The following is a 5,845-nucleotide window of genomic DNA, read 5'->3' on the forward strand; positions in this document are numbered from 1 at the left end:
TACTCACATAATCAGCCCCTTTTTTGTACCTTAAACCTCATGCATGTTCTACCCCCCCCCCAAAAAAAAATCTCCGCTCCAAATTCTCAAGCCGAGACATATGAAAAGATATACAATGTAACTCGGAGGTGTGCAAATCTTCCATCCTTAATCCAAAAATCAGTAGTAGGAGGCCAAGAGGGATTTGGGGCTGTCATTGCTAAGCTGCTTGTCCCCAGCGAGCGACTGACGGCAGGTTGGGGAATAACAAATACGTAGGAGGACGATGACGGCTCCAGCGTATCGCCGCCGTGCATCGTATCGACCGTAAATGCCGGGCAACTACTTCTGGATGCGTGAAGACGTTGCTGCTTTTTTTTTTTTTTTTGCCACATGAAATATAGCATTTAACTCGTTGGCACACTTTAAAAGAGCCTGTCAAGTGAATTCAGAGATTTATTTCGAAATACATAATACTGTACACGTTTGAAGATAACTGCTGAAAGAAGTATAGTACTCAGTTATGGAGATATAACGTTAACTTGGACTGTTTTTCAGCTTTCAGAGTTTTTGGGGCCGAGGCGCATTATATAAAATAGCAAGCTAGCTGCTGCAAACTACAGAGAAAAGATGGAGAACTACGAATAGTACTCAGTTGTGGACACACAGCTACAAATAAACCGTTATTATTTATGTATTTATTTGCAAAAAAATAAAAATAGGTTGTTGAACTTTGTACTGTTACATGAGGGCGTTTGGTGAATTTACAGACAGCTGGCGTGAGGATTGAAGGCTGCTCATCAGCTAGCATTAGCCTTTTCATATGGGCATGCGCAGCACTAATGCTTTTCTGCATATGAGGAAGGGTGAGGAAAGATTTGTATATTTTCTAAGTGGCCGTGCTACCGGTTTCATTTTCAGTAAAATATTGCAACACGCTTGAGGCGGCGTTGCAAGTTTGCTGTGTGGACTCAACCCCTGTTGATTACAGGGAGGCATCCACGTTGTTGCCAAAACACGTGATTGGCCATTCATTAACTTCAAGCTACAACCGCCTTTGCGGAGTGGTGAAGTCGACCCATTGACGAGGTGGTTCAACACCTACTACAGCATGCCGTTAGCTTTCTAGCTAGCTACACCTACACCCTAAAAATGGCATCTTCCCACAATTTACAGACCAGCTCAATGACGTTACATATGTTATGATATTCAGGCTGGAACGCAAAGCATTGCAGGTATATAAATGTCAGGAATGTCATTTTGTGTGAGCCACAGGTGTGCTGTGTGTTTAATAAACATTTGACGTTCCTGGAATTGTCTCTGTTTTGCGGACCTACACACTGGCGCAACACTAAGCGAGGACGTGACGGAACGTCCGTCCATTGATGAGAAGAGCTCCAGTTAGCTCGCAAGCTAGCTGGTGGCTAGCGCCTCTCGCCGCGATGTGAAAATTACCAGCCCCAGAAGGCTTTCAGTGGATATACTTTCATGGCTCGATCCTGTTGGCTGAAAATAGATGCTAGACAAAGTAGCGTCTACTTTGGAGCTTCCATGTCCTTTTCACACATTTATCGTTCCAGAGCAGAGACAACGATGTGACATTTATTTTACAGGGACTGTAAAGTGGCAGTCGTAGTGGAATTGGCAGTGGCAGTGCATTAAAAAAAACAAAAAAGGGGTGCAAAGGATTGTGACATGCATAAGACAAGCTGTGTACGTTACATGAGCGGTGGCTCGTGGTGCCATTCATTGAGCCTGCTGATAGCAGCTAAGCTTGTCTGGGAGTGCCGGATTGTACAGAGGGCGTGCGCAGACGAAAAACAAAGGAGGGAGGCAGCAGGGGATTTCACCTGTGGAAAAGAAAAGAGAGATGATGTTTAGTCAGGGATAATTAGAGCAACGAGAACACACGTTTTGTGTCAGACACTTAGGGTTGGCCACGTGATTGCAGATGACAGACCCTTTCGAGGAGGTGGGGGGTTGCCGCAAAAAAGGCTGATGGAGTGAGACAGGAACACGTGTAGCTCCAACACGCAAAACAAACACGCCACATGCATGGAATCCAGCAGCTCTCAAGGGGAACGAAATGAGACGTATCTCGTCGATGGGAACCTGAGAGACAAGTTTACTGTCAAACAAACAGAATGACACTTTGTGTATTAAAAACAACCACTTGCCTCTGCCAGATGAATGCCAACATATAATGAGAAATACTATAGGGGGGCTAACGTATAGCTTCTACATGGTTATAACCGTTGAAGCAACGGGAGTTTGAACACAAGCTGTGAAGAAATGCAAGGAAGCAGACCATGTAACTATACTCACTGGAATGCATTCTTTATCCTCTGCAAAGAGTGACTCGTTACTGCTGAGGAGTTTTGATGTCTTCATGTCTATCCATTTGTTGTCCAATTTCCTACCCCCAGGTGTTGAAGGTGCACATGCCAGAAGGAGCATCACAATGTCCATTGAATTGAAGAATAAAGTGTGACGATCTTTTTTTTTCCCATTCTATAGAACTGCATCATTATGACAGTATATTTTAATAAAGTACAATGTGCTATTTTTCTTATTTAAAAAAACATTACAATATTTGTTCTTGTTTCTCTTGGGAAGCTGGAGCAGATTAGAATCATTTTCATTCACTTCGATGGGGAAAGATAAAATGCAGTATGACTGTTGTGAATTACAAGCGCCGAAAAAAATGAAAACAACTGAGAGGACAACTTGACTCGGTGTACCGTTTTGGGAGGGGATCACTGATCACTGGAAATGAGTCCAAATATTTCACGTGTTCCCATTTGTTTGCTGCTGGAAGAAGCCGAAAAACAAATACTACTCTCAGAGCCGCCAAATGTACAAATAAAAAAAGAATTACTGCCACTCCCCTACTTTTGACTCTCTGCATACAAGGTAATTATCTTAAATTAATTTTTTCACATGCAGTACACCCTCACTTCCTCATTGTAGGATCGCTTTGAAAAACATGAATACTGAGAAAAGAAAACATCCCCAAATACCCACGACTCACATTCCAGCGTCGCCATTGATCTATTTATTTTACTTGACCTTTATTTGTCCAGGAAAGGAAATTGGGAACAGATTCTCATTTGCAATGGCAACCCCTCAACAAACAGTGGAGTCAAACAAAGCAAATTCAAGGGAAATACAAAAACAACGAACTGTATAGCGTGATTAAGCTTGCGCCGATATTAGATTCTGACGCGATAACTGCTCGCAAAAAAGAAATAAAAATGTGGCATCACGTCATTAAAATTACAGTTCATTGATTTTTTTTGGGGGTAAATAAAAATAGTATATCCAGTGTACCCAATTTGAATATTTGGTGCATTAAGAAATGTGTACCACGTTAAGTTGAAATAAATAAATTAACAAACAAATATTAACATACTTCTTACGTTTTAATTGTTCTTAGTAAGTCGTGGTGTCCCATTGCTAGTGAGCTATCATTAGCTAGAACAAGCCCAAAAGCTTCCCATGTTGTCTGTGGGGCTAATTAGTACCCACTGGGTGCCATGTTTTTTTCTTGTTGTTTTTACGATATCCATCCATCCATTTTCCTATCTGCTTAACCTCACTAGGGTCGCGGGGGGTGCTGGAGCCTATCCCAGCCGTCTTTGGGCAGTAGGCGGGGGACACCCTGAACCGGTTGCCAGCCAATCGCAGGACACGCAGACAAACAACCATCCACACTCACACTCACACTCACACCTAGGGACAATTTAGAGCATTCCATTAATCTGCCATGCATGTTTTTGGGATGTGGGAGGCAACCGGAGTACCCGGAGAAAACCCACGCAGGTTTTTAGGACAATGCACATGAATTGACAGGAATCCATGTAACTATTCGGGACTTATTCTGGACTTGTGCGTAACTGCTCGACCCTCCCTTCTCTGCTCGGCCAAGAAGGAAGGGAAAAAAAGCCCGCCGGGCTTTCACCATTTACTTCAAAGGAATGGAAGTAAATGGGGCTTTCACCATTTAGCAATATCTGCAAGTACCTAATCGTATCAAGTACCTAATCGTATTCTTCCCTGCTTAGAAATCCCCTCAAAAAAAGGAAAGAAGGACACATTACCGGTTACGGACCATTTGAGCAGTTATCGAAACCTTGACTTTTAAAAACATACCTAAGTGTGATAGAGGAACATCATACTATTCCAATAATACATTCCATATCATGTGGCGAGTTTTCTTTTTTGTTGCACTGTGTTCTAGTTGTTTAGGGCAAAAAATTTGAAAAGAAGGTCGTGGGGTGGGTCTCGCCCAAGAGTGAAAATGCCCACATCGCCACTTGCTATCAAAGTCAAGGTCGAATGTTTTGAGTTTATGTGCGACGAGTACGTTCTGGCGTCAGACCTCGTAGATTCCGAGCGTGATATCGCCGACTTCAAAGCAGCTTCACGTGTAGCAAAGTCCATCATTGTTCATGTTTTAGAACCAGTCCTTCTTTAAACAGTCGCAGTGAGTAGTTCTCCAAAGTGTCATGCCAACCATGACAGGAAATGTCTTGCCTGACTGCATTCCTTTACCCAAAGGAAAGCCATTGCTGTTCGGCATATTGCAACCAATACCAAAGCAGACTGGCCCTAAGTGCCACTCGAAAAGCGTCTCCATACCGCCGCTTCAAATGGCAACTTGCATCTCTCGGGCACTTGTAAGGACTTCCTTGTGTGTGTGTGTGTGTGCCTTAATAAAAGTGATAGTTCATTGCTAACACATATTTCATTAAGTGCAACGTTGAAGAGGAAATGGAAAAATCGAAGAGTGTGGTAATTAAAAACAGGCCAAAAGCAGGGGGGGGGGGGGGGTGCGGAAGACAACAAATGACTTTTATGCCCTTTAGGAAGGATTTCACACAAGTATGCATGGAGATTCTTTAGCTGCAATCCTATTGGAGAAGACGAGCGGTGCTTGATATTCCCATTACGGGCGCATCCCTTCCTCTTCCGTTGCACTCCCTCTCTCCTATCTCCTGACCCAGACGTTTGTTTCCACCCCCAAGCTCCCCCTCGCAGGATTCCTGCGTCAGGAAGGAATGTACGCGCCAAGCCGCAATTAACATTTCGTTCCTGCGGTATCCACCCACCCACACAACACATCCACACACACACACACACGCACGCACGCACACCTATGCGGGACGCTTAATGACGCCATATTTATGATGGGCAAATATTTGCATGGGGAAAAGCTGCCACGGAGCGACTCCGAGATAATTGAAAGGAGCTTGAGCGGGACAGATGACTGGGCTTTTGACGGCAATATGCCGTTTATACACACCCATATACATCAACGGATATTACATACATCAAGTGTCAGCAATGCATGGAGAAAGAAAACAAGAAATCCTGGCACACCAATGCCGGGAGAGGCGGTGAGCGAGAGGAGGGAGAGGAAAAGGGGAGGGCTGCAAGGTGGAGCGTGGAGTGCAATATTTTCTGTAGCAATAAAGATGAGATCCGTTTTATTTTTTTCTCAAAAGGTGAAGAAATGAATGTACGAGAGCGCCACAAAAGAAGGAGAGCTGCAGCACACTCCCCAAAGAATATCCTTCCTCCCAGCTGGGAGGACACGCACATGCACACACACACACACACACACAGCCAGCCCAGCTGTCTGGATGGGGGAGGGGTACACTAGGATGCAGCGATGGTGAGAGAACACAGCATAAAAGAACAGACGAAGGGAAAGGAAGCTCGAGAACATCATGAGGAGGAATACCAGGGAGAATATCATGTGTGTGTGTGTGTGTGTGTGTGTGTGTGTGTTGTTTACACACATGCACATACACACAAATTGGGTGAAAGGAGCGAAAAGCCTACGAGCCAAAATGTCCGCATA

At 44.2% G+C, this 5,845-nt stretch overlaps 1 long non-coding RNA gene across 1 annotated transcript; it reads right to left on the reverse strand.

The window, feature by feature from the left end:
• Positions 1–1,541: 1,541 nt before the first annotated feature.
• On the reverse strand, positions 1,542–5,105 carry LOC147193174 (uncharacterized). The gene is made up of 3 exons (XR_015103241.1): positions 2,305–5,105; positions 1,940–2,091; positions 1,542–1,829 (listed from the first exon to the last, which is right to left on the reverse strand). It is a non-coding gene; the product is annotated as an uncharacterized LOC147193174 (long non-coding RNA).
• Between the last annotated feature and the right edge of the window lie 740 nt (positions 5,106–5,845).

Source organism: Hippocampus guttulatus, chromosome 16 (genome assembly GCF_054856545.1).
Source record: "Hippocampus guttulatus isolate MCC_2025c chromosome 16, RoL_Hgut_1.0, whole genome shotgun sequence".
Lineage (NCBI taxonomy): Eukaryota > Metazoa > Chordata > Actinopteri > Syngnathiformes > Syngnathidae > Hippocampus > Hippocampus guttulatus.